At 42.7% G+C, this 14,557-nt stretch overlaps 1 protein-coding gene across 2 annotated transcripts in view; it reads left to right on the forward strand.

Moving 5' to 3' along the window:
- Positions 1 to 14,557, forward strand: part of LOC139688378 (sphingomyelin phosphodiesterase-like) — a 126,436-nt gene that overhangs the window by 88,677 nt on the left and 23,202 nt on the right. For both annotated transcript variants that reach the window (XM_071585923.1, XM_071585922.1), the window contains exon 3: positions 1,458 to 1,525. The gene's annotated coding sequence lies outside the window, so the exon portion shown is untranslated. The remainder of the gene's footprint in view (positions 1 to 1,457; positions 1,526 to 14,557) is intronic.

Genomic DNA, 14,557 nt, shown 5'->3' on the forward strand with positions numbered 1-14,557 from the left:
TACGTGTCGGAGGATGGGGCAGAAGATTGGGCACGTGGTGTTTCGGCCGACGGAGTGTAACGGCCTTATGGCCTCTCCTTGTGAGAGATCCGGTCTCCAAAGCTCGACGACGTTCACTGGCGGAGCGCGTCGTCTTCCTTTGGTGAACTCTCTGTTAAAACTGGACGGAAATACGGGATAGTAAGATATGGTCAAAATTTAAGACATTTCTTTACAGACGCTGCACATGTTTCAGTCTTCTCAGGTATCAGTGTCGGATGGAGAGTAGGTACGGGCAATGCTAGGATGAGAAGGTGGGTTAGACGGGGCTGTAAAATTGTCATCCGTGCTTCTTAAGCTACTCGCGGAGGCAATGGTTAAAAATTTGGAGAATGAACTGGAGATAGGAATGAAAATCGGTGGGTACTTAAATGAAATCATTTAGGTTTGCAGGAGCAGATGGCTTAAGTTAGCCAATCACACGAGTGGTTACAATCATTTTTGTGCTCATTAGAAAGTCAGCGTGATAGGTATGGGAGCAGAACAAATGTAAAAAGGGCAAACGGAATTAAGTCGAATTGATATTTTAATTGCTGAAAAAGTGTCTCCTACTGAGATTCATCGTCGTTTAAAGGCTGTTTGTGGTGAAGATGCTGTTGATAGGTCTACGGTAAATCGATGGGTAGTAGAATTTCGTGGTTGCGAGCCTGGAAAAGCCATAATTGTTGATGAAACACGCACCGGACGTCCGATCACTGCCACAGACGATAAACATCGCAAACTCGTCGATGATTTGATTCAAAATGGCCGGCGAATCACTCAAAAGCGTATCGCAAACCATATTGGAATATCCAAGGAACGCGTCGGCTTTATTATTGTACAATTGAGACATCGTAAAATCTGTGATTGATGGGTACAACGCCGTCTCACAGACGAGAACAAACAAAACCCTCCTTATTCCCCCGATCTTGCGCCTTGCGATTTTTATTTTTTCCCTAAACTCATGAGACACCTCAAGGGTAATCATTGCATCCCGGACAATGAGGTGAAGGCAGCTGTCGATAATAGCATGGTGTTTGACTCGCGTTGGCATAGCACTCGAACACGTCTCCATACTTCCGCTTCTCAAATACACTGGATGAATGTAACGACCTCAAACCTGCGCATGCGTATTGAGGGGGAATGTTACTTCCACACGCCACCAGGAGTTATTCTGAAGGTCATTTTGTTTTTAGTCTACAAACATGTGTGCATTAGTTTTCAGCCTACCCTCGTATTAAATCGTTTATGTCAATGATCCTACGTTTAATTTGAATTTTTTTTAAATCACGCTCAATTCTAAATTGCACACATGAAAATATTTTCTTGGATATTCGAAAATGAATGCCTGCCAAAAAAATGTTTTCCCTTACCTAAAAGTTTGAATGAAGTGATGAGAGTGTTATGTGATTTTATTGAATGTTTTTCTTTATTTACAGGGACTCAGACATCCTGCTGTGACCTGCGTTTCGTCTGGAGGAGACCTTGGGGGTCACTGCCATGGGAGGTTAGTGTATACAATATGCTTGTGCAATCTAGGAGATAGTGTTGCACAACTAGTGTTACATATAGATAAGCAAGCATTTTAAATATTTGCGTGATGTAAATCACAGTTATACGTCTTATATTTCATTTTTGGGCAGCTATTCGACAATGAAGGACCGGTTCCTATAGATTTTTTCGCAATCAGTACCTGGTTAATTTAATCAGCTTATGGAATATGATTCATTGTAATAAGGCACGGTGGTATGAGGGCGAATTGAACATATTTTGCATCCTCATATCATCCTCAAGTTTAAGACTTTTTTTGCGACCTTTTGTGAAATATTTCTGTTGCCTCACACCATCTTGTCCAGTTTATAAACCTCATTCTGTTAATTAATAACGTGCTCGCTTGAAAAAATTCAGTGAAAGAAACTACGAAATAGTTGTGCATCCTCACCGATGTAATTCCATCGTCAAAAATTATTTTTTACCAGCGTAATTTCTTGAATGAAAAATGGAGAATATAATTTTGGTACGATGCAGGAAGAAGAAGAGGTGTTTTGATTATAACCTTGTTAACAAGTCCAAATGAGAGCAGTCGGGGAAGAATGGTTCGCATTCATTCTATATATGCCACCCAAGTGCAAATACTGAGTTATGCTCTTCTAGACCTTGACACCAACTGCGCAGTTTTAAGACGGAATGTGTTTGCATTGAAATACTACCTTGATCAAAAAGTTCCCGGAATAACCACCGTGTGGCGCTCCCATCGTTCCGATTTGAGTTCTGTTTTTTTTGTTAAATTGGTACATCTGTTGTTGATATTCCCTTTAAATCTTAGTGTCATAACTTGACATTTGCAAAAGTTACGTAGCCAAGAGTACATCTATCACTGTGTGTGTTGGCGATTTTTTACAATTTCAGAAATGGATTTAAATTTGCAACAACGAACTTGTATTAAATTTTGCGTAAAAAACGGATTTAGTGGCGCACGGACGTTGGAATTGTTGGAAAAGTGTTTCGGCAACGATTCTCTAAAAAAAACGGTCGTTTACCAGTGGCACGAGCGGTTCAGAAGTGGTCGTGAGTCAATCGAAGATGATGAACGCAGTGGCAGACCATCGACATCGAAAGTCGGTGAAAAAATTGATTAAGTAAAAGAAATGTTGGTCAATAACCGCAAATTAACCATCAGAGAAATAGCGGAGGACTTGAACATTGCCTATGGATCCGCCCAAGACATTGTGGTTAATGATTTGGGTTTCCGTCGTGTAGCAGCAAAGTACCTCAATTTCATGCAAAAAAGAGACCGTGTTGACGTCGCAAAAGACATGATTTGCGAGGCTGAATCCGATCCCACATTCATCAAAAGGATCATTACTGGAGACGAGACGTGGGTTTATGAGTACGACACGCAATCCAGACATCAGGCAAGTGAATGGCGTTCACCAAATGAGCCGAGACCAAAAAAACCACGTCGTTTTCAGTCAAAAAAGAAGGCAATGCTGACGGTTTTCATGGATTACAACGGTGTAGTGCATCATGAATTTTTGCCAGAAGGCCAGACAGTAAACAAAGAGTATTATTTGGGCGTTATGAGACGTTTGCGTGAAGCAATTCGCCGAAAGAGACCAGAAATGTGGGCAGAAAACTCGTGGATTTTGCACCATGATAACGCACCGTCGCACAGTGCTATCATTATTCGTAATTTTTTGACGAAAAATGCAACAAATACCATCCAACAGCCACCGAATTCACCTGATTTGGCTCCCTGTGACTTCTTTCTGTTCAATCGAGTTAAAAAACCATTACGGGGAACGCGTTTTAGCAGCCGAGAGGAAGTAATGGAAAAATCGCAGGAAGCACTGATGGACATACCGAAAACCGAATATAAAAAATGTTTCGAGGATTGGATCAAGCGCTGGCATAAGTGTGTTGCAGTCGATGGGGATTACTTTGAAGGGGACAATATAGATTTAGATGAATAAACTTGTATTTTTAATTTTCTGAATAAATTCCGGGAAATTTTTGATCAAGGTAGTATACCAACCAATTGCACTGCAATACGAGGTTTGTCCAATATATGATACGCGAACTGAGGCCATAAAAAAATTGATTTTGAAAAATTTAGTCAACATCGATTTTGTCCCCTTCGAAGTACTCTCCATTCGTTGCTATGCCTTCTTATTCCATCTTCTTTTCCACTTTTTAAAGCACCCTTGGAAGTCCTTTTGGCAGTTAGGCTTTTTAGTTTTCTTGTCGTTTCTTGCTTCATTGTGTATTCCACATCTTCCCTGTGATGTCCCCTCATTTCGCATTTTTGCATTTTGGGAAGAGGAAAAAGTCGTAGGGGACAAGAACTGACGAATAAGGAGGATGATCAAGGATGGTGATTGAATCTTTTGCTAGAAACAAAGGCGAACAATCAATGCTGAATGTGCAGGTGCATTGTCATGGTGAAGGATCCATCCATCATGCTCGGTTAAAATAGTGTGCATTGTTGATTTTCCTAAATTCAGTTCATCAGCTATCAAGATTCGGACACTTTTTTGACGATCGGTAATAAGGACAAGGGACCGCACACGATCAATGCTGTCCCATGGACACCGTTGAAGTGGGTGATAGTTGAACTTTCGACCGAAGTAATGGAAGGGAAAGAGGGAGGGATAAGAGAACAAGAGGCGAGAGGGCGAGGAAGCGTTTTCTGCGACCCCACACGACCCATACAGGCATCCCATTCGTGGCCGGGGGAGGTGAAGAATACACGAGCAAATAATATTGTGGAACACATCTACATCTACTTAATACACCGGCAAGCCGCCGAAAGGGTGTATGGCGGGGGAGGGGGGGAGTTGTTAGGGTACCACCCGTAATTCAGAAAAACCGCATGCAAAAGCCGTAAATTTATGCAAATGCCACAAACAAAACATGAAATATACTCATGCAAAAACCCTTGACATAAAGTAAAGGATTTCGACCAACACCGAAGCAGGGACCGTCCTCGTCATGCCATGGCACTCAGGTCCCCCAAGGGTGACTGCGCGAGGGTGAACCGCTTCCCACTAGACGCAACGTTCGGGAGATCAAGAGCGGAACGGATGGATTGAGGACGTCAATTTTCCCGATGAATGATGAACCATTGAATGATAAGAACGACTCCAAGCGACCGCGCTAGGAGAAAAAACTATTTCTCTTGTTTCAATTTCTAAGTAACCTATAATGCTGTGATTCTTTCATCTAATCCCTATTTTAATGTTCTCCTTACTAATAGCAGCTCGTCCAGCATGCAAAGAGAAATATTTCACACTTAAATACCGTTATATGAATTTATCAGAGACGAAAGAGGCAGTAATGGATACGGTAGCACGAATGGTAAAAAGAGTAAGTCGGCAGTGAAACCGACACATATTAATATAAATTCAAGCTCTATTTGGCATGAAATGCATGCCACAAAAGAATTGGAGCATTAAGAGTCCGTAGCAATGTATTATAAATTTCGTATGATGCCGTAAAGGGTGATCAGTACTGTTAAATCCATAAAACACCGCAAGTGTGGGGACCATAATGAAATTAGACCTCTCATGGACAACGATAGCATCTATGTGCCATGAAATTTACGTAAAACTTCTTAAAGTACGAGATCTGTCCGATAAATACGCGAACTGAGCCCATTAAAAACTTTATTTTGCTAAATTTAGTCCAAATCGATTTTGTCCCCTTTAAATTACTCTCCATTCGTAGGCTATGCACTTCTTATTCCATCTTCTTTTCATACACTGTTCGAAGCACCCTTGGAAGTCGTCGGCAGTAAGGCTTTTTAGTTTTCCGTCGTTTCTTGCTTTATTGTGTCTTCCACATCTTCCCAGTGATGTCCCCTCATCACACTTTTGCATTTTGGGGGAATAGGAAACAGTCGCGTGGGGGGCGAGATCTGGCGAATAAGGAGGATGATCATGGATGGTGATTAAATTTTTTGCCAGAAACTGGCGAACAATCAATGCCGCATGTGCAGGTACATGCGCCATGTTGAAGGGTCCATCCATCATGTTCGGTTTAAATTGTAGTGTACACTGTTGATTTTCCTAATTCAGTTCATCAACTATCAAGATTCGGACAGTTTTTCGGCGATCGGTAAGGACAAGGGACCGCACACGATCAATGTTGTCGTCAACACAGGTGGTTGAAGGTCGTCCCGGCCTTGCATCATCCGTGGCGTCTTGTCGGCCATCTTTAAAACGCTTAATCCACTTGGAAACGGATGTTTTCTTCGGAGCATTGTCACCATTAAACAGCTGTCAATATTTCACCAATTTCTTGATAACTTTTACAGCAATTCACCAGAAAACTTGATGTTGATTCGTTGCTCCGTGATTTCGTCAATTTCCATTTTCGACAAACAGTAAAAACAAGGGCTACAGAAACTAACATAACGACCACAATACGCACAGCTCGACGATCCGCAAAGCACAGACTGCTCATTGGGTACCAGGCAACTAGTACCACTAGTGGGCGGGGCTATAGTCCGCGTCATGGCCTCCAGATTGCACCAGTTCGCGCATTTATTGGATAGTCCTCGTATAAATATTATTTCTTTTCACCAGTTAATTTTTTTAGTATCGTAAAGAATGCAACAATTTCAGAGTGTAAAAATCATTCGCCTTGACTGGGATCCCAGTCAAGGCGAATGAATTTTACACTCTGAAATTGTTGAATTGAAATGCACATTAGCGCATGACTCCGTTAAAAGTTACTGTTGCGGCATCTCCCGCAGTTTCTTTGGAATTTATCGTAAAGAAGTCATTAAATAACCATAAGGTCTCGGTTTCAAATCCCGGTGGTAGAGAAAAGGATGGCTCCTTACCCTGTCAATAGCATGTGTTCACACACCTCAAGGCTAAGTTTGTCGTGGACTTATACACTCTCATAGATCGATACCAACCTCCAAGCTTGATTTATTTCGATTGGCGATGTCCGGTGCTTATTACACGAAATAGTTTCCTCCAGCAATCTTTTCACGAGCTTCATTCTTGATTTTCCTCCTTAGTTATTCCCACTCAACATTACTTTATTATAGTCTTCAATTAACTGTCATTCCCCAATTTATCTATCCTTGGATAATTGGATGTATCCAATTAATCTTCCTCAATCCACTGTCTCCCATGGCCTTTGTTTTCTTTGTCTTTGTGAGTAATATTCCATTTGTTGCATGATATTTCCATTTGTAGTTTTTATGGGAGACGACCGACACCTGAGCTCATTTCCGACATTAGGGATGGATAGGAAAGGATGAAGGGTGGAGATAAACCCGGCGTCGGTTTAGCCTACTCTTAACGAAAGGCGCCAAGAGGTCAAACAGTTAAACGTCCCATCCGACGGACTGCGTACTCACTCCAAGTGCCCTCCACCACAAAGCACCTCAAGTTGGGATCAGGATACCACTGAAAAATATCCGTCATCTCCGGGATTCGAACCCAGGTTGGGAGCTTTCTGGGTGGGAAGCCAGTACGCTAGCCACCGCACCATCTCGATCCCCACTTTCCATTTGTTCGTCCACCTCTATTTCTCCGGAGTGGCTGTAGTCTACATATCATAAAAGAGCTGTCCCAAAAACAAGTAGAATAAATCCGAGGAAAAAATTTTCTTGTAGATCAAAGTACCAATTGTTATAATTCTTCATTATATCACCCTTATGTATCGACCCACTGATGCCAGTGCCTCCGTCAGTTGTGGTGCGCTTCCTCGAAGGCATCCACAGGACACCCATTCAGGAACCTCGTTGTAGCATCTTTGACATAATCCAGTGGTCCAAAATGGTACTCAAAGGGATTATACTTGGATCGCACTCAAAGACCCATGCCTCGTAACTGTAACCACCTGGTCTGAAAAATTCGGGTCGCTTTCACCGTGGTCCAAGAGGTCCAAGGCAAGGTTGTCATCCTAACACTGGGGGGTCAATCAGAGTCGGTCATGTGTCTCACTTTTTGCACGTTTTCATCACACTGTGTTGATTATGGACGGTAAACTTCTCTCTACCCTCACAGAACATCCTGTACAGAAGCAGAAAACCATCACCACTTCGGGCATTTCTCCATCTCCATAAGCATCCTTAACCATGGTCATGGTTTCCGAATATGATTTTCCAGGCTTAATGTACATTTTTATCGCATATAATTGCTCCTTAAAAAGTGGCATCGTGAATTCGTGACGTGATCGTCGAACGTGGGTGCAGTCTAGCAGCAATCCGCTCACCGCAAATGCCCACAGTTAACTGACGTGGGTCGCGTTGCTTTCCAAAGATCCCCAATTACCTTTCTCGCCATCAATCATCCAACTCACCCTAGCCATCTGCATTGGTGGCAAAGAATCATTCTACATATTTTTGGGACACACCTTGTGTCTGAAGAATGCGAATTGCTTAGCTTGGATAATTTCATGGAGCTCTCTGTAGCCGCTTAATTCCCTCTCCCCACGGTGCTTTTCAACCTTGCTTTCTCCATTGATCCTTCGAGTACCAGAAACTTGCGACTCGTTCGAGTGTGTGACTGGCGTCACATTCACCTCGAATGGTGAGCCAGGTAATTGGGACAACGGAGACATTAGGGACAGGAAGATGGACGGAGAGAAACATGAGGCGTCTGTCTCTACCCTCGACGAAAGCTGCCAATTGGTCACGTAGATTTACGCCGCCGTCCACCGAACCAGAACTGGCCCCTCCCATGTTCTTCTCTCGAGGCGTCATGAATGGGAGCGAAGGAATTTGGGGAGAGAGAGAGAGAGAGAGAAATAAATAACTAGCTAACTGTGTCGGTCGTGGCAATTAACCAATTCCTTTGGAATGGAAGGTTTATATGCAGTGTTACCGGCACGTAAACATGGTGTGCGCTGAGACAGAAGAGTGCGTTATCTCAGAGTTTTCCCGTAATTGTAACTATCGCTGGTGATATCAGTCGGAAATCCTTCATGGCGAGCAACCTTAGAGCCTGGAAATCCTCGCCGAGTAATTTTTATCTGCGTCCCGAGCACTTAGTCATGTGTAATATGAATGTAATGAACTCATGAAACCCTGATGAAATCTGTTCGTGGTCCGCGCATGTTTCACTCCAGTGATACCATAGCGGGTTCTGTACATTCGCTTCGTGTACATTTTCAAACTTCTGCTTTAAATTCTTTTATTCACTTATTCATCTCGTCTCTAACAAACCTCTGGGGTCTTTGTGATGTCGTGAATCCATTAAGAAATATTAATTTGATCCAGGACTCCCGAACTTCACTCCCAGCGTACCATGTTCATACCACCACCCAGGTAGGTGGTTTGAGCATGACACGACACTGCTTACTATTGCTCATTCGTGGAGGAAACGTATATTTAGTGGATAAGCTTGAAGTTTTTAGTTCATCCACGTAAGGTCCACTTAGGTCGAGATAGCACAGATAAGAACGATTGAATAAAGGACAAGAGTAGGTGTAATCAATGAACTGACAAAGAACTGAACATCCCTCGGATATGCATCCCGATGGCTAAATCGTGAAGTTGGTTGGTGTTGGTTGTTGTAAGACACGAAAGGCATGAAGTGAGGGTCGCTAGATATTCAAATCTGCACATCTCCCCTCGTGCCATGCAAATCAAATATTTTGAAGGCTTCGTCGATGGAATGTCGCGATGTTGGCGAACGGTATCGCATTTCGCATAGCAAGCCTGCATTCTTGTCGAACGAACTTTTACAGTGTACCATTGGCAGATATGTTTTGCGGTAACCGTGTCGTTTACTACGGCCCAAGGGGACGGTATCGATTGAGTATTGATAGGCGTCAGAATCTTCTGCATTTCTTGATTCATTCGCCATGTATTTTAATGTAATAGGTAGGTTTTTACGTACATAGCAGTTCTCCTGCCTACCACAATGATACCTGCATCGATTTAGAGCAACAGTGTTGCCACCTTTCGCACGGACTGTTGTGTTGTGGCGGGTGTTCGTTATTCATTTGAATGTCCCTAGTACGATAATTGATAGAGTTACTGACTTTGAGAATCCCTGTTTCCAGTCCAGGCGATGCCTCTCGAGCGTCATTGATAAATAGATCACGCCGAGAATTTAAAGCCTAAAACGTGGTTAAGGGGTCAGAGTGGTTCCCCTTATTCTGATAGGGTGTTCGCCGTTCACCTCGAGTTGAACGTCAGTGCGACTAGAGCTGTGCCCCGAACAACCTATCGAAACGACTTCATGGTCGAAGCGGTAAGATGCTTTTCGCAAGGAGACGAAGGACGCGGAGAGAGACGAGGTCCATCGCCCTAATGCTCGATAGCCTCGAAAAAGATAAAACAAGCCCCCCTCCCCCCCTGGTGGCAAACGAAACACGGATGCTAGAATGGGCGGAGCGGGGAGAGCATGTGACTCGACTTTCTCCAAGTTCAAGTTAGATAATGCTAATGGATCCGCGTAGTTTCCTCCAGGAAAGGGGTTGGAAAAAACCATTTGGACCGTTCCACTCACGAGATACCAGGCATGCCATTCAGGGGGGACCACAGCCAACGCCACGATTTGTGGACGCGGCGACTCAGATGCAAAATGTTTATTTGATATATGATTTCGATAGCGAGTCGACAGTCTCATTCGCATATATATATATATATATATATATATATATATATATGCGAATGCGAATATATATATATATATATATATATATTCATGTATATATATACACTCACACATATATATATATATCATATATATATGTATATATATATATATGTATATATATATATGTATATATATATATGTATATATATAAACACGGATGTAGATTTGTAGAATATAGAGACACAAAGAAAGGACACTCACAATATGTTATTTCACGTTTCGACAGCTCGGCTGTCGTCTTCACAATCTTGTGCGTCGCCGAAGAGCGTTCCATTTCGAAGATATTGATATATATATATATATATATATATATATATATATTCATATATAAACCATAAACACGATAATCAACCCGAAAGTCGGTTTGGTAGGTGATGGTAGAGTTCACCCAGTACTAAGCCTGGCGGCGTGTGAAATTCCCACGAATCCATCGTGCCTCATGGGTGTGGTCAATCCATCTGGTTCTCATTCTCTCTATCGTATTCCATAAGTTTCGTTCTTCGTCTATTCTTCTGGAAGGCATCTAGTCTTTTATGGTCTTCTTTTCCGATGGTCCATGCTTTTGATCCATAGAGTGCCTTGATCCACACAAATGTTTTCGCGTATTGTTTCCTCGTCTGTAGTTCTATCTTCTTTGAACACAGCAGTTGTCTTTTCATTGTGAATGCTCTCTTAGCTTGAGTTATTCTTCGCTTGATGTCTGTAGTACTTCTTCTTCCGACCCATGTGATGGTACTTCCGAGATAGATAAAGGAATCCACTGTGTATAAATGTGTAATGTATCCACTATGTAAAACTAAACCACTAATAGGCTGCTACACCGAAACTCAACTTACCCCCCCTCTCCCCTCCCTTACTCCCCTCTTGGAGCCTGACTATGTAAGTTGAAGAAATGCTGATGTATGTTACCTGATGATGATGCACAGCATAGAAACCTTGGTCGTGTGAAGTATAAAATCTTTATGGTGGAAATGTTACGTTTCTTTTTTCACCCTCATAATGAAGGAATTCCACAAAGTTATGCCTGAAAGTGTGATTTTTATATGTAGAACAACAAAGTATTTCCTTTCCCGACATGAATCGCTGCCACTAAGTGTTGCCTCAAACCATTCCATCCCATTTCGATTTCGAAAATTTCTCCCCAACATTCTCTCACTGGGCTCAGCTGCGAAGGAGCAAGATTTAAGTAAGCCAAGGCTGTGCAAATCCACTCGTATCCTTCAGCACCTGCCTCCATTGAGAGGAAGGCGATAAAAGGAGTCTTAAAGGAACTGACGCAACAGCCCACCGAGGAGAAGCGAATGCTGTTGTTTGCTGACGACGTAACGTCTGTGGCCGCGTGAGACGGAGTACCCGAAGAAAAGGCTCTTGTTGATTTGGAGAAGGTGACGAGAGGGCGCAATCTGAAGATGAGCGGAGTGTTCTATGGCAGAAAGCGGAAGTGAACACGAATCGAAAATTATGACATCAAAACCTGTTAAAAGCGAAAGAGATTTGCTGTTAACCATATTTTTATTATTATTATTATTATTACTGTTGGTCCAGCAGTGGAGAAAGCAGTGATGCCGTCGCGGGACGTCTTCAAGCGAGGAGGGCATTCGTTCTTTCGGGAGGAATTTCACCCGAGGGCACAATCGTGTGTGGCGCATGCGCCTTGCCTCGGAAGGCGAACGCACTCCATCGGAGACACGCGCGTGTGTGTGGTTCATCTCGTATTTGGCAGTATTTGTGACCATTCCACGGGTCACGGTCCTGAACCGTGGCAATGGTAGAAGACGTGCCAACTTTGGAAGCAAACAAAATTCAATGCCACACGGTGGAGTATTAAGATCGGAAAACCGTTCGAGCACCAGCAAAAAAGAATTCTATGAAGAGCGGAAGAAAGCTGTGGGTGAAACATGGAAATAAATTTGCGATTCTGACTAATGACAGTGATTTAAAGACGTGATTGTTGGCTGTAGACGGTTGTGGAGGGAAAGGAAAGATGAAACGAAAACTGTAGCGGAAGGCCCCCAGCAAAGGTGACGTATAAATTAAATGCCACAAGGAAGAAAAAAAGGATAATATGTAAGAGGGAGATTAGTGGTCCATAGGAGAAGAGCCGTCTTAAACTAATCCCGTGGTTCATATCCATCGATGATGAATATTCTTTCGAATTTCGTGTCAACTCGTGACCCGTGGGCCCTGCTCGCGAATTTCTTCCTATCGCCGGTCCGTGCATCTATATGCAGACCGCGCGAGCAGGCGGAAGGTTGGTGACGGAGAGCACCAATACATATAGGGTGCGGAACGTGATCGGATTGGAGAGGGAAGTCACTGATTTCCTCACTTAGCCCCCTGGCCCGCTCCTAGCCAATGTTCCCTTCGCGGCGACCTCCAACACTTACGTCCTTCTTGACCGATGAGGAAACTCGGCTCCATCTTGCCGTCTCAGTCCCCTTCGATTTCACCCCGGTGTCAATCCCATCAAGTGTTCGCCTCGCAGACTTCAAAAGTGCACATCACCCGCCATTGCCTCGTCTAGAATGCGAAATGGATGGGTGCAATGTGCTGATTCCATTGCCATCAAAAAATACATTTCCGATGCTTTTATCAATGTAGTTATGATGTAGTCGTTGAAGGAAGTAAATAGCTATTGTATTTTTTTAGTACTCGGCGAGCCACCGCATATGGTGTGTGGCAGGGGGATGAATGCACACCAGATTTATTTTGACCCGAATATGATCTCAACCGTGATCGGACAGCGTTATTCTGATCCCTTATCGTTCATGGAAAAAATTACATCATAAATCTATCTGTTGTAAAAAAAACACGAATAAGAACCATTCTCGTTTTTTTAAATAAAGTGTGTGGAATTGCGAAGACAATAGATTCATTTCATTTCAACATGCTATGCATTTTCCACAAAGCTACGCCGGAGACAAAAAAAAATTAAAAGGTGGAGATGCTTTACGGAAGGAAATATTATCACTGTTGCCAGTGTTGAATATGGTGGCCAGTGGCGTCGTTTATTTGCCGTTGAATTACGAAGTAAATAATTTCGTTTCTATATGCTCTACCTTTAATCTCTCTCTAACTTTATTGAGATGATCTCCCCTGCCGTAGTTCGATGGGGGTAATAATACAATTTAAATATAACTACTAAAGAGACATCCTTACAATTTATGTGCTAGGGCTTCAATCTGTAATTTAACCTTCGCTCCGTGACTGATTCCCAACCTACGAGGGTCATCCGGAAAGTAGTACCCGTTCGTGCCGCATGAAGTGCTGACGACGCGAGTAGCCGCTGGACGAGGTCAGATAGCTTCAGTGGCTTGTCTGCCTTCTCTGAGCCAAGTTGCGTGACGCTAGCATTGCCTGTGTTGTTTCTGTGATTGTTTACAATGTTTAAAAAAATTGAGAACGCCGCCAGTTGTGAAGTGAGGGCAGTGATTAAATTCCTCAATGCAAGAAACGTTCGCCCATGTGATATTCATCGCCAATTAAAGGAGGTGTATGGAGACAATGTAATGGACGAGTCGTCTGTTCGGCGGTGGTGTCGCAACTTCAACATGGGGAGGGGGAACACACACGACGATGAGCGTTCGGAGAGACCGTCTGTCATTACAGACCAACTGGTGAGCTCAGTTGTCGAATTCGTGAGGAACGATCGGCGCGTCACAATTGATGACATCTGTGAGCATTTTCCCAATGTTTCTCGAACAATTGTTCATGAAATTGTTAAACACCATCTGCATTATGCAAAAATTTGTGCAAGATGGGTCCCTCGCGTATCTCAATGAGCTGGCGGCGAAGGACTATGCAGCAGGAATACAGAAACTTGTCACACGTTATGACAAATGCCTTAATTTGCTTGGAGATTATGTTGAGAAGTAGTTTAAAGTATCCTCTTTCAAATAAAATTTTTTATGTTTGTTAATATTTACTTTTGTGTCTTTATTTCACGAACGGGTACTACTTTCCGGATGACCCTCGTAGTTGCTCAAATATTTTGGATACGCTTCTAACTTTTTCACAACAACGTTGTTTTACAAGCGTTTTACAAACCTAGCTCTTATGAAATACGGAAAGAAAAATCAGCAAGCCCCAATTGATGATCAAATTTAATAAACACCGCAAGTTTTAGCTAGTCATTGACTGACCATCCGCATGTTCTTTCTCTCCTGCCTTCTTCGCATTGATCCTAAAACACCATCGATATTTATCGCTGAAAAAGTAAAGCTGTCAATTTAGTTTTGACTATTAGGTGAACAAAATAAAGGAGACGGCAACATGAAAATCATATATTGAAAAATGTCCTCAATGTGTTTTTTTTTATTTTTGCTAGATAGTTGCACCTCTGTGCCAACTTTACTAGAAATATTTAAAGCTTTATAAAAATAAAATTTTGGTAATAATTTCTGTTCCTTCCG

Source organism: Hetaerina americana, unplaced genomic scaffold, assembly GCF_022747635.1.
Source record: "Hetaerina americana unplaced genomic scaffold, ioHetAmer1.1.p SCAF_2, whole genome shotgun sequence".
NCBI lineage: Eukaryota > Metazoa > Arthropoda > Insecta > Odonata > Calopterygidae > Hetaerina > Hetaerina americana.